The sequence below is a fragment of the Ictidomys tridecemlineatus genome, chromosome 3 (assembly GCF_052094955.1).
Source record: "Ictidomys tridecemlineatus isolate mIctTri1 chromosome 3, mIctTri1.hap1, whole genome shotgun sequence".
Taxonomy (NCBI): Eukaryota; Metazoa; Chordata; class Mammalia; order Rodentia; family Sciuridae; genus Ictidomys; species Ictidomys tridecemlineatus.
Window position 1 is genome coordinate 36,456,790 of NC_135479.1, and position 24,772 is coordinate 36,481,561.

At 45.6% G+C, this 24,772-nt stretch overlaps 1 non-coding gene across 1 annotated transcript; it reads right to left on the minus strand.

Annotated features, from left to right (window-relative positions):
* Positions 1-2,434: 2,434 nt before the first annotated feature.
* Trnav-cac (transfer RNA valine (anticodon CAC)) lies at positions 2,435-2,507 on the minus strand. Its single transcript has one exon. It is a non-coding gene; the product is annotated as a tRNA-Val (tRNA).
* Between the last annotated feature and the right edge of the window lie 22,265 nt (positions 2,508-24,772).

Below are 24,772 nucleotides of genomic sequence, written 5' to 3' on the forward strand. Positions count from 1 at the left end.
TATTTTTAAGACAACACTTACTACTGGGGAGAATTTCTTCTGTGTCTTGGAAAAGTTGTTCACACACACACACACACACACACACACACACACACACACACACCCCTTCCCAACTTTCAATGAATTGTATAAATAACAAGTGTGACTTTAATCCTGAAAGTGGGCCACTTTTTAGGTTGTCTTTAAGGTTTTTTTTTTTTTTTTTTTTTTCCTAAAAAACTATCTCCGGGAGGCCAGTTTTGGTTTTGTTTTTCCTCCCGATCCCTGCTGACTGACCAAGGCCTTCAAGCTGTTTACACGGGAGAGCTTTAGATATGGTTATTTGTATGGCATTGTATCAAGGCCTTCAAATATTTGCCGGGAGGTTTGGTGGAAAATGTCTAGACCAGGGTAAACACTGCAGGCCCCAGAGGGATCCCTGGAGCTCAAGCTACCATTCAAGAACCCTGCTCTATCCTGTGGTCATCACAAGGAAACCCTCTGGACTTTTGTCAGGCTAGATGAACCCATCCAGGGGTCCAAGTCCATAAAAGATCTTGATCTCACTAAGATCCGTTCCTTCATTCTGTGTCTCCGAGAGGTAGACGGAAAGCCATTGACCCAAGAGTCTAGGGCTTTAATACCAACCCTGGATCTGCTACTGGCTGGGTCACTCTGGCATGTGTAGGGTTCTCTCTGGGCTCTGGTTTTCTTAGTTTTAATTGAAGGTGGTTGAGCAACATGATCTCTGAGATCCCTTTCTTGGATAGTTTGTCTGTCCCTTAAGTGAATCTCAGGTAGTTGTGGAATCAAGTCTGCAGCAGAAGGCACCAAAGAAAAGTTAAGATGAAGAGTCTCGTTTCAGGAAAGCTCGATGGCATGTTTAAACCTCAGTGTATTTCCAGCTCCTGGAAGTCTCCCAGGAGTTCATAATCTCTTGGAGTATGTAGGATGACTGCAGGCAAATGGGTGATAAATCCTTTATGGATAATACATTATAGCCCAGGATGAAATAACATCACCTGTGTCTCCAGACTTGGAGGCCACCCTAAGTTTCTGTATAGGTGACCCCACACTTCAAATAAATACACCATAATAAACCAGTTACTTTTATGTCTGATAAGAACTCTAACATCTTGAGCTCCTACTGTATACTGAAACCTTTGCTAGATGATCTAAAAACCTTGAGAAGCCCCAGGGCAATCTTGTGAGGTAGACAGTGGTGTCTCCATTTGACACATGAAGGAACCCGATTCCAAGAGGCTGAGAAACCTGCTCAATATCAGGAAGCTCTTGAGAGTTTCCAAACTCAGCTTTTTTTGTTTTCAACTTTGTTTTTTTCCGGAGCCTGGTCTTTCCCTGGACATCCCGCCTCTGGGTGTGATGGTCTGCATTTTTCCAAAGCCTGTTACTACACCCAGAGTTTGAAGTTGAGTAGGTAGATGCACAGAGGGTGTAAGGGCTGAAGAAGGAGGCGTGGGACTTGAAGCCAGGCGTCCCATCGGAACACCAGGGCTTTTCCTGATTTTGCCACCATGCTCATGCCTCACGCTGCTTTGGCTGACACAGGTTTTGTTTGTTTGTGGTGCTGGGGATCCAACCCAGGGACTCTGTCACATCCTCAGCCCTGCTGACCTGGTTTGTAAGATGTCTGGATGCCCCATGGGGCAGACGGGCCGACCCACTCCTGGCCCGTTCTTTATATACAGCTTTCTATTTTCTTCTTCACATTCCTGCTTCTCCTGCCATCTCTCCTGTAAGGGGCAACTACATCTTTCCACATGTTCATGCCTCCAAACAGGACTCATGCTTTTGTCTTCTACCTTCATCAACTTCTGTTGGCGCCTTCTTCAATATTAACGCAGGATCTGCCCACTTCTTGGCCCTTCCATTGGCGTCCCCTCAGACCCGTCTTTCCTGTCTTCACATCTTGTCCCTCAGTTTCTTCCCTAGCCACCCCCCCCCTCCACAGTCTCTTCTCCCCACAGTAGCCAGAGGGATCCTGTTAATTCAAAACTCGGATCATGCTCTTCTCTGCTGATAAATACTCCAATGGCTTCCCACCTCACTCAGCGCAAAAGCCCTACGTGGGGGCTTCACTGACTTCAGCCACATGGCCTTCTTGATATTCTTAGACCACTCCAGACCCATTCCTGCCCCAAGGCCTTTGCACTTGCTGTTTCCCTACCCTGGAACTCTCTTCTCTACTTTTTTTTTTTTTTGTCACCACTTGACAAACTATGCATTTTTGTCATTTGTCTCCCCAACTGGAATGTAAGCTCCACAAAGGCAGGGGTTATTTTGGGGGAGAAGAGCCTCCAGTTCACTCACTGCTGTAACTCTAATACCTGGTGCTTAGTAGCTCTCCACAATTTTTTTTTTTTTTTTTTGGTACTGAGGATTGAACCCAGGGGCACTTAATCACTGACCCACATCCCAGCCCCTCCCCTTTTTTTGGTGGTGCTGGGGATCGAACCCAGGCCCTTGTGCATGTGAGGCAAGTACTCTACCAACTGAGCTATATCCCCAGCCCTTTAAAAAAAAAAATTATTTTGAAACTGGGTCTCACTAAGTTCCTTAGGGCCTTGCTAAGTTGCTGAGGCTAGCTTTGAACTCATGGTCCTCCTGCCTTGGCCTCCAGAGCTGCTGGGATTATAGGCGTGCACCACCAGGCCTGGCCACAAGTGAATTTTATGAATGAATGATGAATGAAACTACCTTGTTCCCTGACAGGTGCCTGTCTCAGCCCTGAAGTGCCTCATCTCTTCCTGATCTGCAGAGCAGATCATTTTTATCTCAGTCACATGATCACTCTTCCCAAGGGTGGTACCACCCCTCATTCATCACAGCTCTTCACCTGAGCCCAGTTTCCACCTAAGAAGTTCCCCCCACAGCCAAAAGCTTGTGCGATGAGCTGCGGTTGAGCTCATCCTGTAATCTATGAATTAACAGGGACTTTCATGCAGGCACTACCCCCACTCCCCCTTAAGCTCCTGCCTTCATAGACCACCCACACTCAGCCTTAGGAGTTCGTCAGCAGTGGAGGTCAACCGTTCAGTTTATTGAATATTAATTATTCAAATGCATCTTGTCGTATGGGGAATTTTCAACCAGCAATGAAATGAAGGTGAATTGGGATGAACAGAAAGCCTGCAAATGACCTAATGGGGCAAATGACCTCAAAAGATCCCCCAAGTTTCTGGGTTGAAGAGAGCACAGAAGCACAATGTGCAATTTGCAAAGAAGTCATGTATCCAAGTTTCTTCATGACCTATTGAATAATTGAGTTGTCCTTCACAATTTCTTTAGGGAAAATGTTGTTGATCCAAAAAGAAGCGTGGTGGGGCTGGGGTTGTGGCTCAGCGGTGGAGCGCTTGCCTAGCATGTGCGAGGCCCTGGGTTCGATCCTCAGCACCACATAAAATTAAATAAGTGAAATAAAGGTGTTGTGTCCAACTACAACTAAAAAATAAATATAAAAAAAAAAAGAAGCGAGATCTCGCAGTGGAGGAAATAGCCCCATGGAGAGGGTTGGTGATTGTCCAGAGACAGTGGCATCATAATCAGTTCTTCCCTTTGTATCAAGGAACGTTCACCTGTGTCTACCTGAAATGTCTCAGATAGTCTGCAATGGGGTATGTCATCATGGAAGTTCCCACCACTGAGAACAAGAAAGAGAAGTGAAACTCACCCACTCTGCTCCAACCCCAAACAGTGTTGAGTCAAGGTGAGAGCAGAGCACACAGAACTGGGAAGAAGTTCAGAAGTGACATTGGTGCCCCAGCTGGAATGGTCTTAGAGGTCATCCAGAGCAACCTCTGAGGTCATCTGCACTTGGGTAGTTTGAGGGGTAGACAGGACACCTGACTCTGGAGCCCCAGACACATCGGGAGCTAGTGACCGGGAAGGAGCCAGAACTCTCCCAGTTGGAGTCTCCACAAGGTGGTATGTCCAGGGCCCTCAGTAAAGCTGGGGGAGGTGTAATCCCACCTGTAATCCCACCTACTTGGAGGCCAAGGCAGGAGGATCACCAGTCCAAGGCCAGCGTGGGCAACTTAGAGAGACCCTGTCTCAGAATAAAATGAAAGAGCCTAGGATGTGGCTCAGTGGTGTGACCCTGGGTTCAATCCCCCACACTGAAAGAAAAACAATGACAGCAGCAACACAAAAAAAGCCCTCAGTGACATGCTGGTATCACACCCTCGTGTTCCAGATGAGAAGACAGAGACTCAGAAGGTAGAAAGAGCAGCGAGGCCAAGGAAGACTTAGGAGGCCAAAGAATATACTTAAAAATGGACCTTCGCCCCTTTGGCTTCTCTTGAGTTTACTTAAGCAGGGCCTTTGGTTCTTTTTCTTGGAGGAACTTATACATTGATTTCGTCTAGTCCCTCAGGAAGTGGCCCTTGTGAACTTGAACAAACAAATGCCTAATTCACTGAACCAAGTAAGTTTCTTGTACTATCCCTTCTGTTCCATGCCAGTGTTTCTGTGCAGAATGAGGCTCAGTGGGGGACAGAGGTGCGATGAACTCCCCCAGAGCCACAGCTTAGAGTGAAGAAAAGAGGACCCTCTGACCCAGGACAGCCTCCCCAAAGCAGACTATCCCAGTGACCTTGACACATAGCAGGTACTCAGCAATCCTGTGTGGGACCCCTCCCTTAGCTGCCACCCTGGGAATGTCATATAGAGTTATGCTTGAAATTGTGCAAAAGTCAAGACATATGCCTGTGATTTTTTTCAGGGGTTGAACTCAGGGCTGCTCAACCACTGAGCCATATTCCCCACATTCCCTATTTTGTATTTTATTTAGAGACAGGGTCTCACTGAGTCGCTTAGCCTCACCACTGCTGAGACTGGCTTTGAACTCGCCATCCTCCTGCCTCAGCCTCCCAAGCCGCTGGGTGCCACAGCACCCGGCTCATGCCTGAGATTTTTACTCTTACCCTGAAGGGCCTCGACATCTCACCGGGAAGCCAAATCTATCACATAGGACACAAAATGGACAAAATTCAAGACCCTTCCCTGTAAGACTCTGTCACATTAATAGGATTGCAGGGAGGGGACGTAGAAGCAGCCTCTCTTCATCATCATGACAATGTAATAACAACAATATAACAACAACAACTGCCTTTCCTTGAGCAGTTACTGTGGTTACTCCTGGGAACATGCTAAGCACGTCACAGGTATTGTCTCATTTAATCTTCAAAATGACCCTGCCAGGTTGGCACCAATATGATCTCCTTGCCCAAGGTCATATACCTCTCGGCAAAGAGCCAGAATTTGAACCCAGGCTCTTCTTACTCCAAAGCTGTGTGCTGAGTGTTGATCCCCAGCCCATGCTCAGCCTCTGCCCCACCCCCCCGGCCTCTGTGGGTACCTGGTTTCTTCAATTTATGACTCTATCTATTAAGTTTTCTCCCCTCATGCTCTGGTCACCACGTTCTGGACCAGGTCAGGAGTTTTCAGGAACGGCCTCCACAGAACAGAGTCCAGATGAATGGAAGAGAAAGTGGAATCCCTCAGTCTCTGGGCCGGCTTGCTTCCACCCCACTGCAAATGAAGGACACCAGTGAAGCCTGCCCCACCATCATCAGTGAGTTGGAAAACTTGAGAACCTGCTATTCCCACTTTGCATATGTCACACATGCTTTCCCGTGGCTGACCTTGCTCTCCTGACATCTGTCTTAAGCGCTAGGGATAAATCATTTCTGAAGCTCAGGTTGCCAACTCTCCTTGATTGATCAGGAGACTCCCAGTTCCAGAAAGAATCATTTTTCCCCCCCCAGGCCTGGTTAGACATCACTGCTCCTCCTTGTGGCCCTGCCGGGGAATTGCAGCTTTCCTGTTCAAAACCACTGCAGGGCTCCCAGCATAGAAGTTGCAATTTTATCGTGCTCCATGGGGATGGATTCTAAGCCAGGTCCCACTTCTCTTCTCATTCCAGTGGTCTCCCAGAGTGGAAGAATGTAAACTGACACGGCAACTTGATTCCCTCAAGTCAGCACCATCCAATGAAAATAAGATCACCCTGGTATCATTCCTGCTACCACTAACAACTACTACCAGAGACTTACTGTGTGCCTGGCTCAGGGTATTTTACGCATATTATCTCATTTAATCCCTACAACCATCCTTGAAGTTAGAAAGAATACTATCCCTGTCTTTAAGATAAGAAAATGAAGACTTGGAAAATCCTGTGAATTGTCAGGGTTCACACTGCTGGTAAGAGGTGAAGTGGGATAGGAATCCAAACTGTCGGGTGCCAGAGGCCCGTGCACTTCACCACAATGCCAAACGGCCTTCCCGTGGGAGAACTGACAATGGCTTTGGTGTAAGGGAAACCAGACTTGGAATCCACACCTAGCAAGGTCATCAGGCAAGTTAGTGTTCGTCTTATCTGGGTTTTTCCGCTTGCATGTACAGGTTCTTTTGAGGATTAAATGATAGGATGTCTATAAAACATGTAATAGCTGGGTTCAATCCCCAGCATAGCAAACAAAGCAAAACCAAACCAAATCAAAACAGAAACTAAACCAAAATAAATCAAAGCCCCAAACCAAGCAAACATAGAACAGAAAGACGACACACAGTCTACCCTGGCTCCTGTGGAGCCGAAGGGACATTCTACCTTGTGACTCTCCTTCCCCAGCCAATAATGCGGCCTTGAAGGATGAGCCACTCCCCACTGAGGCCACAAAAACTCCTCATTAATCACTCAAGTATTTATTCATACAATCACTGATTGAGCACCTATTATATGTTAAGCATAGTGCTTGGGCCTGGGGATAAGGAAAGCAGATTTGGTCACTGTCCTTGTGGAGGGGACCCTCCTGGAGTTTTCTTCAGGAAGAAATGGGCAGTCAAAGCACACGGCACCTGGTGCATTTGGAAAGGGAGGTGAAACAAGGACATCAATGACTAGACCCCAACGAAGATCGGACAGGTGGTGAGTACTGTGATCCCAGCCACTGAGGAGGCTGAGGCAGGAGGAATGGAGGGTCCAGGCCAGGCTAGGCAATTTAGAGACACCCTGTCTCAACTATTATTATTAGTAGTAGTATTTGGATTCCTGGGATGAAACCAAAGGGAGCTTAACTTCTAAGCCACATCTTCAACCATTTTTTTTTTTTATGTTTTATTTTGAGACAGGGTCTCATGAGGTTGCTTACAAGCCTCGCTAAGTTGAGGCTGACTTTGAACCTTTGATCCTTCTGCCTCAGCCTCCCAAGCTGTTGGGATTACAGGCATGCGCCATCACCCCTGGCATCCTGTCTCAAAAGTATAAAAAAATTATTTAAAAATAAATGTCCAAGAGATAGAGGAATGGATAGTCCAAAGAGAGAAAGCTCCCATCAAAAGAAAGAGAAACCCCATTGGTAGACAGATCAAGCAAAGTGTGGTGGTGCCTCATCGGTGGGAAGCCATTGACCCTCCTGCTCGTTCTTTACAACTTAGTACCTCTGATAACTAGTTATTTTCTCAAAGAAGCTTCATGAGAGAGGGCGAGCCCTGGATTTTGGTTTCCTCTAGAACTGGTAACCAAGTAAAAGAGCTCCCAGGTTAGCCAGAGGCTGTGCTGGACTCCAGTTCTCACCACTGAGAGTGAGGTCCCCATTTCACAAGACAAAAATGTTGAAGTTCAAGGACACTCAGTGATTTCCTCAGTTACTGAACGCAGAAATCTAAATGCAAAACTGGATTCACTGTGTCCCAAAGGCTGCGTTGATCACAGGCCATGTTACCTCTTTCTTATACTGAAAAGGCAGGAGGCCCAGTGAACTTCCACTCAGGCCTGATCACGAGGGTGGGGGCTGCATCCTCCAGGTGAAGGAGGCAGCACCTAATTTCACCTAATATTGAGAGAAACAGACCAAATATAGCAATGTGGGATCGGGCAGAGCATAGGCGGATCGGAGCCTGGATCTCTGTTGGGCAAGTTTTTAATCCTCTTTGAGCCTCAGTTTCCTCATCTGTAAACCAGTAGCATCTATCATCAGGCTGTATACTAAATCCATAGGGTTATCTTAAATCAGTTAGTACAGGAGGAGCTCCCCTAGGGACAGATATACAGTAAGCACTCAATGCATGTTGATAACTATCAATATCTTTTTTGCTAGGAGAAGGGTCTAAGGCATTTCAGGTTCTTTATTCTTCTAGAGTCTGACAGAATCTTGGCCATGGTGCCCCTAAGCTGTACAGTCAAGTGGGTGTTTCATGAGCTTATGAATCTTTATAAGGTTCTATTTTTGCAATTTCATGCAGTGCTTCAATGCCTTGGAAGTGTCAGCTTCTGACCTGTCAGCTGGCCAGGCACTTCCCCTAGTCACCGGTTGGTTTTCTCCTGAGGGTTGAGGTGGTTTGGTTCTCTCCCACTCTCCTCCGCCATTTGCCTTGTGATGCAATTATTCTAACATCCTCCTACCTCGACTGAAAAAGACCTACCAGGGATTCCCTCCTGGGTGCTCAGCAACTCCCAGGGGAACTTGTGGTTTCAGCAAGGTGCAGACATCACGAAACCGAAACCGAGAGAGAAGAACCAGCAGGGTGGAGAAGTTACTCAAAGGTAGGAGAGAGAGAAACATTCACGTGCTTGTGTTAAGCTCAAGTCAGTGGGCAGATCGATCTGTTTTCTTCTTTCTCTCTGTTTTTTTTTGGTACTGGGGATTGAACTCAGGGCACTCAACCACTGAGCCACATCTGCAGCCCTTTTTTATATTTTATTTAGAGGCAGGGTCTCACTAAGTTGCTGAGGCTGCCTTTGAACTCATGATCCTACTGCCTCAGCTTCCTGAACTGCTGAGATTACAGACTTGCACCTGGCCTCTCTTTCTTTTTAACACTTGTTCTTAAAACAGTGGTGTAACAACATTTAAGGAAATACAAATAGAATAAATCCCCTTCTCCTTCCCTGGCCACCAAATGTTTCTCTATGATTTTCCTCTGTGATCATCTTCAAAAAAAAAAAAAATATATATATATATATATATATATATATTGTTTTTAATAGATATCAGAGATTGAATCCAGGGGTGCTTTACAATTGATCCACATTCCCAGCCCTTTTTATTTCTTTTTTTGAGACAAGGTCTTGATATGTTGCTTAGAGCCTTGCTAAGTTGCTAAGGCTAACATTGAACTTGCAATTTTCCTGCCTCAGCCTCCCAACCACTGGGATTATAGGTGTGCACCACCATGCCTGGCTTTTAAAGATACTTTAATGGCAATTGAATCATAGATTAGATTTGGGCTCCTTCCCTCTTCCCAAATGATATTTCAGGAAGGCTGTTTAGACATTGCTGTACCTTCTGCATGCTCGTCTTGGAAGCTACTGCATCATGGTCCATTCCTCAGACTCGCTTTTCCAGGGTCTTGGTCCCAAGCAACCACTGACGTGAGTGGAATAGGCAGGTATGCAGGGATGTCACAGTCACAAAGCCTCAGGTTCCAGCCTTGCTTTTGCCACTGACTACACATGTGACTTTGACATGGTTACTGCCTTGTGCTTCAAGCCTCAGTATGCACGTCTGTGAACCCCGGGTAAAGCGAGGTGGCAGAGCTGCTGGGAGGTTGAGAGGTGAAGTATATAAAGAACTGGCCTAGAATTTCTCCAGCAAATGGTGGCTGTTATAGAGATGTGGTAGCAGTCACCGTGTTGATGGATTGTAGGGTAGTTCTCAGGAGTACCATGGTGAACATCTTTTACAACGTTTCTTCTCCTTTTGTTTAATAATAACTTCCCAGGAATGAGATTATTTAGTCCAAGGAGATGGACTTTTTTTTTTTTTTAAGGAAAAGGAGAAAGAAGTTTTATTGCTTTGTTAGCAAAAGAGAAACACAGGAGACTAGAGTCCAGAGATGCTGATCTGCCCATCAGGGGGAACAGGGTGTTTTTTTGTTTTTGTTTTGTTTTGTTGTTTAAAGATGCTTCAAAAGCTACATCCTAGGTGTTCTCTGTCTGGAGTTATGTTCACTTGTTAATTTGGGGGATAGTCATTTCTTAGATCCCTGGTGCCATTCCTTCTGGTGTCTGAATTACTTTGTTCTTGGATACAGACATTTCTGTGGGCTTTAATGTGCATTGCCAATTTGCTTTCTGGAAAAAGAATGCAAATTCACCTAGTTATTGCCAATGTAACTGATATGTGATCCTAAGCTCACAGCCAAGGAAAGTGTGGGACTAGTAATGCTAGCACTATAGTTCACTATTAAGCATGTTCTTTAGGATCCAAGATCCAGCAGTTTGCAGAGTCAGGGATTTGAAGACATTATGGAAATAAAGGAACTGAGGCGGGGTAGACTTACAGAGCAGCTAAAGGAAGACATTCACCCCCTGGGTATACTCCATCGGGGCTCAAGTACTTGATGGGAAAACATGACTCTTCCCAGATTTATTTCTGGCTTAAAGACTAAAATGAAATTTCTGCCTAGAACTTGCATTTATAGTCAACTCTTTCTCTTTATTCACTGCTTCTCCACCACCTGCCTTGGGAATTTATTAAATTGTTAAAAACAGTTCCTCTACTCATCTAATCTTGCTTTTTAAACACATTGAAGCTTGCTTTTTATAACACATGATTGGTTTGTATATCTCATTTAGCCAATCAGTAAACTCTGGAGCATAGGTTCCATTTTCTTATTTGGGAGGCTGTGGAGGTCAGTGCTGTGGTATTTTCATGTATACTGTGTGGGGTTTTGTTTGTTTGTTTGTTTCCAGGATTGAACAACTCAGGGACACTCGACCACTGAGCTGCATCCCCAGCCCTATTTTATATTTTATTCAGAGACAGGGTCTCACTGAGTGAGTTGCTTATTGTCTAAGTTGCTGAGGCTGGCTTTGAACTCACGATCTTCCTGCCTCAGCCTCCAGAGCCACTGGGATTACAGGCATGTGCCGCTGTGCCTGGCTATGCTGTATGTTTCATCTCACATCTGGGCAGTGGAGTGAAGCAAACACTGAGTTAGGAATGGCCTGACCTGGGATGCAGGGACTGGATCTCTCATAACCTCACAATGTGAGGGTGGCAAATCCCTACTCCTTTCCCAAATTCTGACGCCTTCCATCAGCCGTGGTGACCATGTGGTTGGTGATTGTTGGTTTGCAGCTCTTGAGCTCTGATGAATCTGTTCTGAAGTTCTGGTGACCATAGGCCAAGGGGATTTTAATGAAAGAATCCATCTCCACATTAAAAAAAAAATGCTTCTAAAATACCCTATGGGTAATTGCAGGTAAGGCATCCCTTCCCCTTGCGGGGCCTGAGTTGATTTAGACAACTGCTCGGGTCCCTTGCCCTATGAAAAGCCCTCCCTTGCCCTCACCTCATGCTAAAGTCAAGGGTTGTTATAATTCTGCTGCCCTGACCACTGTTCTGCTCTGACCTTGCACTTGGGTACTTGTGGATTTTACTGTCTTCCACTCAGCTTAGCTGCTTTCCTCTGTCCATCTTCTAGAAAGAAAAGATTAGATATTCAGAGTTGGAGAGCTGGGCCCCCATCAACACCATTTGTATGGCCTTCAGGAGGACTTCTTTCTCATGTTCATTCTCTTTCTCAGTCTATTTCAAAGAGCCATTTGGGGAGCTCATGGTCAAACTGGGTGTGTGCATCCCACTGGGGACCGGTGCAGGTCCCAGCACCTGTGCAGCTCTGGGCTCTCAGGGGACTCCATCTGAGTTTCTCTCGTAGGAAGTGACTGTGATCTAAAGGCCCTAGATACTGTTTCTAGGTCACGTTCATTGCCCGTAAGAGAAAAATACCCAGGGCGATCTACTTAAATGTACGAAAAGTTAGTATTTGTTTTTCCTCATTAAGAAAAAGTAACACCACCACCAGGTGCGTGGTTTCAGAGTAGCACAGTGAAGGTCTGACACTAAGCAGGGCCAGCCACAGGCAGGAAGATCCCTAGGCAGATGGCCAGCCCTTGTCCTGGTAATTCCCCCTCTCCCAACACCACTCCAAGAACTCAGGCATTCACAGCCTTTCCAGGATAGATTCCCCAGGGCAGGTGGGCATGGAGGGGCCGGGGAAACTGAAGCCTGGGCCAATGTAATCTGATTAAGTGATCTGGTCCAGTTATGGCCCCAAATGCTGTAGCATCATTTGTGGGTACATGAGAGGATGGAATCCCCCAGCCCATGACTGCAGGAGACTGCCTTGAGGATGCAGAAATAGCATTGTTCTGGAATCTTCCGGTTAATGAGACAAACTGACATGAGCTGATATAAAAATATAGATTAAGTAAAACAACAACTTGTTTTCTTTTTTCCAAATACATCATTGAACTTGAAAGAAAAAAAGAAAGAGGAGGTCTCAGTTTCAGATTTGATCTGGGTGCTGGAAAGTAAATTTTTGGTACCCAGTGAAGGCATACAAGGAAACTTTGAGAGCAGAGAGAAATGGGAATATGGAGTGAGTTCCAGGGGTTACCCTGCTAAAGAATGGTAACTGGAAAATTGTCTACCAGCCTAGGGAATTTACAAAGAGCACAATACCCACTGGGATTCTGGGTGGAAAAATAGACACTCATGCAAAACTGTAAGCCCCACCCACCTATAACATGTAAGTGTGAAGTCTGGATGAAGATATCCTCAGATGGGGCTGTTTATGGAACTAGTTTAAATTAACAAAATCACTAATACCATTCAAGGGGACTGTGTGAAACTGCACAAAAGATAATCCCTATGAAAGATGAGCCCACAATAAGTTACAAACTGGGCTGGGTGTAGCTTAGTGGTAGAGCAAATTCTTAGCAAGGTCTGGATTCAATGCCCAGCACCACAAAAGAAAATAAAAAGTGACAAACTATACTGAGAAACAAGCACCCAAAGGAGAGTTAACAGAAACAACAAATAGTATTAGTGTCCACAAACTGCAGATAATAGAACATTCTGAAAGAGATTACAAAGCGCATGTTTAAAATATTTAGAGAGGTAAAAACAGGCCAAAAATGAAATAGTAAATAAGAATAAATATATCACAAAGGTGAATTTTTGTGTTGGTGGTGTTAGGGATTGAACCCAGGGTCTCATGCATGCCAGGCAAGTACTCTACCACTGAATTACAAGCTTTTTTTTTTTTTTTAAGGAAAAAAAATCTTATTTTGAGATCGAGTTGCTGAGGCTGGCCTTAAACTTGATCCCCCTGCCTCATCCCTGCCCCCACTCAAGTGGCAAGCACCACTACACCCAGATTCCAACATACTTCTAATAGATATCCTTAGAGATTGCCTATAGAAAATGTACAGAGTGCAATATTGAAAAAAAATATCCTGGCTTCCAAAATTGAAAAAAATTATGAGACCTTAGGTGAAAGTAGTATATCAAGACCCATTAAGCCATACACTTAAATATATCATAATAAAGCTGATGAAACAACTGAGAGAGAGAGAAAGAAGCTACCACAGATAAATACAAACACATTGGTTATACAGGAATCTGTTAGACCGACAGAAGATCTCTTATCAACAACCCAAAGTTCCAGAACACAGTGGAAGTAATCTTTAAAGTGCAAAAGAATAATCATCAATGTAGAAATTTGTACCCAGCTAAGATATTATTGTAGAGCCATGGGGAAATAATGATATTTTCATGCAAAGTGTTTGTTACAAACTCTCAATGAATGATCTAATGAAAGATGCACTAATGAAAGATACATCTAGTGAAAGATGCACTTCAGGAAGAAGGGTATTAAACTTAGAGGGAAGGAATGGTTTTGCAAGAAGCAAGATGCAAAAATAAAATAAAATAAAGCATTTTATTAAATGTATATGCTAGTGGGTAGGGGTATGGCTCAGTGGTAGAGTATCTGCCTAGCTTGTGCCAGGACCTGGTTCTATTTCCAGCGCCACACAACACACACACACAAAAGACAAAAAAACAACAAAATGAAACAAAAGATACTTCCCCAAATAACAAAAAAGCAAACAACAACAGCAACAGGAAAAAAAATCCTGCTCTATCTAAGTCATCATTGACTATAAAATTTTACAATTTAGCAGGTTTAAAAACAAGATGGAACTAAAAGTTCTAGGATACAATAGGGATTTGGGAAGGAATCAAGTATTCTAAGGTTTTTATATTCTGAGGAAAGAGGCTGAAGATACTGATTAACTTTAGATTCATCAAGACAGATATTTATATTAAAATGTCAAGGGCTCCTATTAAAAGAATAGAAATAGAATGTAAGACTTCCAAGTGGAAGGAAAATAAAATAGATCAATTTGTTAGAATGGAAGGGAGGAGGAGGGAGAGAAAAAGGAAGAGGAAAGAGGAGGAGGAGGAGGAGGAGGAAGAGGAGGAGGAGGAGGAGGAGGAGGAGGAGGAGGAGGAGGAGGAGGAGGAGGAGGAGGGGAAGAGGCACAGAATAAAATTATAGAAACAAGTCCACAAATATCACTAACTGCAATGATCTAATTGGATGAAACTAAATTTCAGAGCTCACACTTGATACCAGTCACTGTACTATGTACTGAGGATACAAAAATAGATGAATGATAACTTCTGTCTTCAGGAAGTTCACCGTCTAGTAGGGGGTAGGTCGGGGTGGGGATAGGGACAAGCAAGGCAATGATGATGATGGCCAAGTGTCATGACAACACTGTGAGGGACATCTAACAGCCCATGGAGGGTCAGACATGGATTTCCAACTGTGCATCCTGAGGGATGGGCAAGAAGACAAAAAAATGATAGGAAGGGTGTCCCAGACAAGGGTGACAGCTTGTGCACACGCATGGAACATGGCACATCCTGGTCCCAATCTTCTTTTGTTACGGATGAGGGACTCGAAGTTCAGAAAAGGAAAGGAGACCGTTGTAAGGTCACCTGGCTAATTAGTAGCAGAGCCACGATCTGTGCCCAAGACTCTCATCTCCTTCACATCCTGCTTCTTACTCTGGACCACAGGGCCCTCGGTTTGCAACAGGAGGTGCGGTGAGACTCCAGCCTTTGAAAATAGGGTGCGGGGGTGGGATCTGCCTCTGGCCTCTCCCAGGCTGGAGCAGAGCCAGGAGCGGGGCAGTTTCCAGGACTGAGCTGCCCAGCTCACCCCAAGGAAGCCTCGGCCTCCAGCCTCAGCACCGGCGCTGGGTTTAATCATTAACTCCAAGTTCACAGGGCTGGAGCTGGAATGCACAGGAGCCAGGGAGCCAAGAAAACGATGATGGTAGAGGTGGGAAGGAACCAAAGTTTAGAATGGGCTTTTTTTTTGGTTTGTTTGTTTCTGAATGCATCTATACTCTGGATTCAGGAATAAGGGCTCTTGTTGTTGCTCTCAATTTTGTTGGGGTTCACACAACATTTTGCTAGCTTGATTTCAGGACTTCCCTTCGATGTCCAGAGCAGATTGTGATCTGCTATAGCCCTCTCTCTGTAGGGTAAGTAGCTGTCCATCGATTGATCCTACTAAACTCATCCAACGAACTTACCCTGCTTCCCAGGGAGGGAAGGACTCTGGTTTTCATTCTGTCATCCTTGTTCCCTGAAGCCTGAAACATGGTTGGTGCTCATTGAGTAAATGAGATCCTAACTTTGTCTGAAGGTATCCTAAAGCACATGTCACACACACACACACCCTTTTTTTAATGTAAAGAAATGTAAAATAATTATGGTTTTTAAAATTTATTTACTTATTTATTCATTTATTTTTGTGTGGTGCCGAGGATTGAACCCAGGGCCTCACACCTGCAAGGCAAGTGCTCTACCTCTAAGCTACAGCTCCAACCCCACTGATTGTGTTTTAAAAGCTCAATAGAAGTTCATAAACCTCTTGAGATACTCTGTGGTATCATAAAATATAGAGTCATGATGAGGTCCCCTGATCTAAAAGAGGTGGAATATTCTTAAAGAGTATACTATTCTCTACTTTATCCCCCCCACCACACACACCTTTGGATGCCCACAGAGCTTATTTAAGGTGGCCTTGGCATTCCCAGGAGAGAGTTACCATTCAAGCATGAGGCAACATTTTATTGAGGAAACCCAAGCCCCACAGAGGGCAAATTCCACCGGCATAATAAAGGTCACTGCCCCTTATAATTTCTGAAATCTGTAGCCTGCAACTGGAAAGACTGTTAGCAATAGTGGTGGTAAGTTTGGGAATGCATCTTAAAATAGACTTCTGGATTCCATAGAAGAAAACTTCAAATTGGAGCTGAGTGTGGTGGCACATGCCTATCATCCCAGCGACCTGGGAGTCTGAGGCTGGAGGATTGCAAGTTTGAGGCCAGCCAGGAAAGATTAGTGAGATCCCGTCTCAAAATAAAAGTAACACCTGGGGATGGAGCTCAGTGGTAAGTGCCCCTGGATTCAATCTCTAGTACCTCACACACAAAAGAAAAAGAAGGAGAAGGAGAAAAGAAAAGAAAACAGAAAACTTCTACTTGGAAGATGAGGAGGAGCAGATGGACAGGGGGCATCAATGCCTCTGCCTCTTGCTGGTGAGCCCATTTTCTAATCTGTCGAGACAGGTACTTGTAAGGATTCGGCATGACGGCGTAAAGCAGCTAGGAGATGCTCTATCACAATGCAAATATCTTCTCTTTCTCAAAAGTAGGAATCCTGAGCCTCTGAAGAGCCAGAGATGTGGAGATATATTCTGCTCTTAGACGTCACATGAGTGGTGCCCAGAGATTCAGAGCCCCATCTGGAAGGGAAAGAATCACTCTATCCATACTGATTTAAAATGTGAACATTTGCTTATAGTGTTGGTATAGCTGGTGCTGGGGGATGCCGGCAGAACAAACTTCCCTTGCAGGAATAGCTGCTCTCCTGGAAAAGCCAGCGTGCCTGGTTGGAGCTGAGCCAAAATGGTCGACTCTCACCCTGGCAAATTCTACATCATCCCATGGTCCCAAACATCAGGGAAACTGGCTCATGTCAGGGAGCCTCCTTTTGTACCAGTTTCTGGGGAATTTTCATTTGCAGGTCAACCAGTTTGCATTCATCTCATTTTAACACCTGTAGCTCCCAGAGTTCTGTACGTTCTTTAAGGTCCTGGCACTTGGTGTTTATTATGTTAGGAGATGTATCACTCCAGGGAGGATCCCAGGCTTGGATTCCTCTAGCTACCCACCCACTGTCAGTCTCAGCACCAATTTAGAGCAAATTGCTTTTGCGAAGGACCAGAAGACTGAGCTGTTCTGGACATGTGATTTCTTTCCCTTTTCCTTTTTAATCTCTCTCCCCTGCCCTAAAAACTAAGATGAAATGAGAAGTCAATTGCCAAGGGAGATCCTCTCCTGGGGCAAATTTCCTGTCTTTGCTTACGGGCACGGAGACCCTGAAGGGAGAGGCCAGTTGCAGGGCACTCTCCCAGAACCAGCCCTGGGGTGACAGGTGCAGGCAGGATGGATTTGTGCATGGGTGGGGGCAGGGAATGAAAAGAAGAGGAGGAGGAGGAGGAGGAGGAAGAAGAAGAAAGACCATGTAAGGGAACCCAAGAGCTTTCCCTCTTCCTCCACCCCACCCAAACCCGAAACTGTCTTCTCCACCAAGCCAGAGAGAAAGAGAGAGAGTGGGAGAAAGAGATGGGGAGGGGGAAATCAAAGAAAATTGCAAAAGTCAATGGCCTGGAACGAGAGGCAGCTCAGCAACTGCAGTGTGACTTTGATTCCCCTATCATAACCCTGAATTAAAAATTCAGGCAATTATCTGCATGGCTTCCTTCTGATTAGAACGAGCCGGAGCCTCATTAATGCGCTGGCACAGAGGAAAGCCATTAGGGTCTGTGAAATGGAATGTTTCTCTGAGAACAGGTTCCGCTTGATGTAGAATACCCAGCAAAAAGAAATTTCACACATTTTTGAGCTCAGAGTCACAGGACGGCACCCTGCTTCGGGGCTACAGTCTGCGCCACAGTTGTCCCCTCTCTGCAGACTCTGGGTGAAAGCCACCTTTGTTTCCCAGCCTCCCTCTGCCACCTCTACCCATGGCTGTCATGTGGAAGAAAGTTGAGAGAGTCAAGGGGCTGCCCCCTTGCTTGGTCCTAAGACACGGAGTCAGCCTGGATGCCCAGCCTCAAAGCCTCTGAGCCACGAGGAGCACGGGAACTTCCTGGGAATTCATTGTCCTTTTTTTTTGCTAGAAGAACTAGAAACAAACTTGTTGAGGATAGAGAAGGCTCTAGACTTCAGAAAAGATCAAAGTATCTGTATACCCCCAGCCATCTTGGTTCCTTCTTGACTCTTGTGGTGACTTGGGCATCTGAGAGTGTCCACTTAGGATCTAGTCAAGTTAAGCCAGAAGTGTGGGTTTGTTGCTTAAGAGAGGGTAAAGGGTTGGGGATAAGGAAGGCATTTATGGTCCAGGGTTCCCTTTATCTATCCCTTATTCTGTTAGGCTCTGAGCTTCCAGAAATGCAAATCTACTGCCCAATGCCTACGTGGGTGAGCATTCCTACAACATAGGACTTTTGAATACTCTCATGTACCCAGCTATGGGTCTTCACGGAGTAACTTTCTTCCCTTGAATTACTCATAGGGGAACCAAGAGCAGTTTCCCAATTACCTTTGAAGTCCTAGTAAGTTTATCTTTGGGGAGAGTTGAGCTTCACCCTACTTTGATTGGATTTCCTTCAAGCCAGCAGGAGGGATTTGGGTTCCCTTATTTCAGAGAGCTCAACCTTCTCTCATACAGAGATGCTCAGGACACCAAACATTAATCCTTGGATAAACTGCATCAATAATCTCTTTAAGAGAAAAACAATCTTCTATGGCAAGAATTGAAAAATGGGGAAAAAAATCTTTTTGGAGGAAGAGAGCTAGTTATTGTCAATAGGATGCCAACCAGGAAAATGTTATCCTTCCGACTGAGTCATCGTTCTTCTTCTGGCACACCTGCTGTGTAAGAATGAGGGCCAAACACCTGTGCCATACTGCAAATACAGTGAGACCGTGGTTAATGTCCCCGGGTCAATGTATTACTAAAATAATTTATATCAACAGCGCCCCCTACCGCACATGAGCAAAACAGGGCACCCTGTAGTCGGGGGTTTTCAGAAGTGTTTTCAGTCACCTCCCACATTAGAAGGGTACATTCCTGATCACCAGGGAGGTATTTATGAAGCATGTTTTCAATGCTGCAGAAGGTTTCATGGGTGAAGACTCCTAGAGTTTACCTCACCCTCCAACACAAACAAGATGCTTGGTGATTCACCCATACTGCTCTCTAACACTTTGCTGGACCAACACTCAAAAGTTGGATGCTCTTGAGAATCACTTGTGGCTTCAGATGGCAGGGGCTGAGCTCAAGTCACCCAAAGTCTTGAGTGGGTGGCACTTGTCTCCCTGGGCTCCCCAGCTGGGATGAGAGTAATAGGACCCAACAAAGGTCAGGAATGTGGGTTGCTGCTCCTCCACAGCTCCATCTGAAATGATCAAATCCCAGCTCTTGATACTTTACCACCTTTAAATATATAATCTCTCCGTTCTCATCATTGTTTTCTTCCCAGGATAATTCTGTTTCTAGCTTTGCAGCTTGGCATTCGTTATTCACTCAACAAAAAGTTTTTTTTTTTAGATTTATTTTTCATAGTGGTAGATGGACATCATGTCTTTATTTTATTTATTTTCATATGCGGTGCTAAGGATCGAACCCAGAGCCTCACACATGCTAGGTGAGCGCTCTGCCGCTGAGCCACAAGCCCAGCCCCAATAAAATTTTTCGAGCAACTATTATGTGCTCAAGATGTTGTTCTAGGAACAGGGGCATCAAATGAAAAGCAGATGAAGCTTCTGTTCTCATGGAGTGAACACCGGGGACACAGAAGACAGCAAGACAAATGAGGAGTAGGCCAGTATGCTCGGGACCTGATGCAGTGAACCAACACAGCTGGACATGGTGGCAGGGAGTGATGGTGGAGGCTGGGCTGCCTCTTTTCCAATCTGCCATGGCAGTCTGTCCTCCTCCTCTCCTTCAGAAATGGGGCTGCCTCTTCCACTAAACATCTCCCACTACTTACACCTTGTCTTTGATGTTCCCTTCAGTTCATCTCTGCTTAATCTCCATTTTACAAAAATAAACAATCATGTCTTTCATTCTGATCTCCTTGAGGACTAGGGCCCATCCTCTGCTTCTCTGGTTTGCCTCCAGAGTGGAGGGGAAGGGAACAGCATTTCTTCTGTGCTAGAAACATGACACGCTACTCCATTCAATCCCCCCCAAACTGCTGCAGATTCTGTATTATTGTCCCATTTTGTAAATGAGCGACGTGAGGCTCAATTTAGCCAGGGGTATGCAGTGTGAAGTGGCGGAACTGGGATTTGAACCCTGGTCTATTTGGCTTCAGAGCCTGTACTTTTCCCACAGGTGAGCGTACATTAAAGTTGTCAATGTATAATGAGTATGAGGAAGAGATGAGCTCTGTTTCTCAGGGGACAACCATGCAAAAGAAGTGGTTAAACTACCCCCTCCAGCTGGACGCGGTGGCACATCCTTGTAATCCCAGGGGTTCGGGAGGCTGAGGCAGGAGGATCATGGGTTCAAAGCCAGCCTCCAGCAAAATTCAGGCACTAAGCAACTCAGTGAGACCCTGTCTCTAAATAAAATACAAAATAAGGCTAGGAATGTGGCTCAGGGTTTGAGTGCTCCTGAGTGCAATCCCCAGTATCTCCACTCAAAAAAAATACCCACCCCCTTGCTGGATTATAAATCCTTTCCTTGTACTAACCAGGTGATCATAGGCACTTCACTCCCCCCTTCCTGGGGCTCATCATCCCTGTTTGTAAACCAAGGTTAGAACAGATGGTCTCTCAGCTCTTTCCTGACATTCCAAGGAATATAATCTGCTAAGTTTAGAAGTGGGTGGCAAAGTAATTTTCCTGCATCAAAGGTCTAAATCTGATTTTTTTTTTTGTACTAAGGATTAAACCCAGGGGCACTCTACCACTGATCTATATCCCCAAGCCCTTTTATTTTTTATTTTAAGATAAGGTCTTACTGGGCTGAGGTTGTAGCTCAGCGGTACAGCGCTTGCCTCTCACATGTGAGGCCCTGGGTTTAATCCATAGCACCACATAAAAAATAAATAAAAATAAAGGTATTGTGTCCATCTGCAACTAAAAAAAAATTTTTTAAAGGGTCTTCCTAAATTGATAAGGATCTCACTAAATTTCTGAGGATGAACTCAAATTTGTGTCCTTTTTTTTTGGGGGGGGGCAGGTGCCAGGGATTGAACTCAAGGGCACTCAACTATTGGGCCACATTCCTAACCCTATTTTGTATTTTATTTGGAGACAGGGTCTCATTGAGTTGCTTAGCATCTCGCTTTTGCTGAGGCTGGCTTTGAACTCGTGATCTTCCTGCCTCAGCCTCCCAAGCCGCTGGGATTATAGGCATGTGCCACCGTGCCTGGTCTTGCACAGGACGAGACAGCAGGGCTCTAGGCTTGAGAGCAGATAGAAGTAGGAAAGTGTTGGACATGAAGTTTCCCTCTGGCAATATGGTGCAGGTAGTAGAATGAATGTCCACCTTCCTAGGAAGATGTGGGAGTAGAGTCACCAGACCTGAAGGGTGCCCTAAAATTGGAGCAAGGGGGCTGGGTACAGTGACATATGCCCGTAATTCCAGTGGCTCAGGAGGCTGAGGCAGGAGGATTGAGAGTTCAAAGCCAGCCTCAGCAAATTAGCAAGGCCCTAAGCAACTCAGGAAGATTCTGTCTCAAAATAAAAAATAAAAAAAGAGGGCTGGGGATGGCCTCAGTGGTTAAGCTCATCTGAGTTCAATCTCCGATACCAAAAAAAAGAAAAAAAAAAAAAGATTGGGAGCAAGGGGAAATGCAACCAGGAGGAGGTAGTACCCCAGGACCAGGATGCAGAGTGGAGGTCTTGAGGCAGGAAGTGGTGGCAAGTGGCCAGAATGGAAACTCTGCTTCATTCACTGCTCCATCCTGCAGCTAGGTCAGGAGATGGGCAGTTAATCAACGGTTGGTAAATGAACGCCATCAGGTGGGCAGCTCTAGAACGAGGTCTTTGGTTTCAGATCTCAGCTCTGCCTCTTCTTAGCTATATAATGCTTGGGTAAATCTCTCACCTTTTCTATGCCTCATCTATAAAGTAGGAATTAAAATAGTACAGATCAATACTGATCTGAGTTAAAGAGAGAGAGAGAGAGAGAGAGAGAGAGAGAGAGAGAGAGAGAGCAAATACAGACGTAGTACTTTGTATCTGGCCCAGCAGAAGTTCTCCATAAATATTTGCTTTTAGCAGTAGGAGGTGACACTGCCCAGACCCTGACCCTGCACCCCATTTGCATTAAGTAATCCCTCCTCAATCCCTCTAAAACTAGCTATTAACCCTGAAGAAAATATGGGGGGGGGTGGAGACTCCAGAATTGATTAAGATCAACTTCGTATCACCTCAGTACAGTGGAGACTCCTAACAGAATATGCTAAGAGCTTTTTAAAAAGAAACATTTACTTTTCTTGCAAAATCAATTTTGTTTGCTGATATCCATTTTTGAGCACAGTACCAGGGAAATCGGGTGTCCCCAGGAGAGCCTTTCTAGCATTTTAAGTGAAAGAGCTTTGTCCCTAGCAGGCATACTCACACACAGAACAACTTGTTTCTCACCATGCTTGTCTTTCTAGAAAACCACATTCCTCCAGGTGAGTTATCACTTGCAAGTCTTCTAATAGAACTCCACTTTAAGGTGAAGAAGGAGGAAGTAAGCAGATCTCTGTCCTTCCCCCTTCCCTTACTCCCTCCCCCACAAAGACTTCTGGGCTGTCCTGAGGAAGTTCAGTACAAAGAGTTTGATTTCTTGTTAGGATTTGCTCTCCTGAAGGTGAGTGATAATGTTTATATATTCTCTTGTTATAGTTGTTGTTGTTAAATGACCATCTGGATTTACCTGGCTTCCCACTTATCTAAATGCCAATTGGACAACCAGCTAACCTATTTGCCTGGGATTGACCCCATGTAAACACTCAAAAACTCCACATCCTGGGAAACCTGTTGTTCCTGGACAAACAAAACATGCCCCAGGGGTCCTGGATAAACCCTAAAATGCCAAGGACAAATCCCGTAGACTCCTCAGTCCAAGGGCTCACTGGGAGTTTTTTGATGGAAAATGAAATTTATTCCTTGGAAATCAGAAAAGCTCACCAGTTAGGGAGGAAGGACTCAAGGGTTCCTCTCAATGCCTGTCCCACTCTGCACTGATTGGCCGGCCTGGCTCTGAAGCCCCTGCATGGGACCATACCCACTGCCAGGAAATGCCTTACTTGACAATGAGGAAATGGGAGGACGGGGTCAAGGAGGGTCGCGTGATAAACCTATCACATCCGTCCCAAGAGGTCTCTTGCTTTGCAGTCAGTTTCGTTGAACCCCACAAGCCCCAGTCGGATGCACCAGGCCTTCACTTCACCCCGCCTGCCTGCCTGCACAGAGCCCTGGGATTTGTCCCCTTGCAAAGAAGTTCTCCTCTGGACACATGGCCGTTCAAACCTGTGTGCCCCTTTCCTTCAGTGTCCTGACGCTTTGTGGTGTCCTCAGACCTCGCAAATTGGCTTGCTGCTCACAAAAGGAGTTTCTGGTCACTGAGAATGCGGCATGGCCTGTTCTACACCTCTTGGGTGAGTGGGAGGGCCCAGCTGGGCTGTGGACTGGGACCCATTGAGGCTGGGAGGAGTCTCTCCACCACATCCTCACTTCTGTCCCTGGGCCTCAGTGTGTCCATAGCAGAGAAGAAAGCTCCTTAGCCTCTCTTTTTCTGAAAGCCACAGTAGGGGTTCCATTCAGACCTAGGGGTCAGAAAAATGTCCTTAGCCCATAGGAAGGCACAATAAACAGGCCTTGGTCAAATCATTTGTGGAGCTGAGTGTAAAATGAAAATCTAGGGTCTTGGCCGGGGCTAGGGAAGTCAGTGTCTCTTCCCACAGACCCACTGTACCAGCCTACGGTAGATGGGTAGACCCCAGGGATTGCGAGCTCTGTGACAGGATGTGCTTGGCACCTGAATCAGGGGTGGGTGGAAGGCCCCCTGCCAAGTCTGTAGTCAAAAGTGCCAGCCAGGGTTAAGGACAGCTACCACCTTGCCCCTAGACACCGTGGTATTTGTACCTGACCTCTACCCCACCTGTGTCTCTACCCCTGTTCCTGCAGAGAGGGAAGGAAAAATTCTGCCATCCCTCTGCTAATGGGATCCAGTCACCCCCGGAGCCAGGGTGGGCTAAGAAAGGGAAGCCTGGACAGGAGAAGGCCACCAGGGGTCAGAGGAACAGGCAACCAAGAACCTGTCCCAAGGAGGTGAGGAGGCAGCAGGAAGCAGAACCTCCAGTGAAATGATCTCTAAGCTCCTGGAGCATGCTCCGTTGATCTGTCAGATGCCACTTACAAAACAAATTCAGAAAAATATTAAGCATTTTGAATGGCAGACTCATAGTATTGGGACTTCTAAGCACAGAGCCTTGTATGAGGGTGCCAACTACAGACACAAGAAGCTAGCCCTGACAATGGGAATGTGCAGCTAACTATGCTTCTGCATTCTCTTTTACCTCTGGCAAGCTCAGAGCCAAAGTCAATGGCCTGGGCTTTTTTGATGTTGTTGTTGTTGTTTTGTTTTGTTTTGCAGGGAGCAGGGGGTGGGTGCAGGGATTGAACTCAGGGGCGCTTGTCCATTGAGCCACATCCCCAGCCCTATTTTATATTTTATTTATAGACAGGGTCTCACTGAGTTGCTTAGTGCCTCACTTTTGCTGAGGCTGGCTTTGAACTTGCCATCCTCCTGCCTCAGCCTCCCCAGACACTGGGATTACAGGAAATGGCTTGTTTTTAATCACTATGGAAGACCTGAGATTTGTGTGG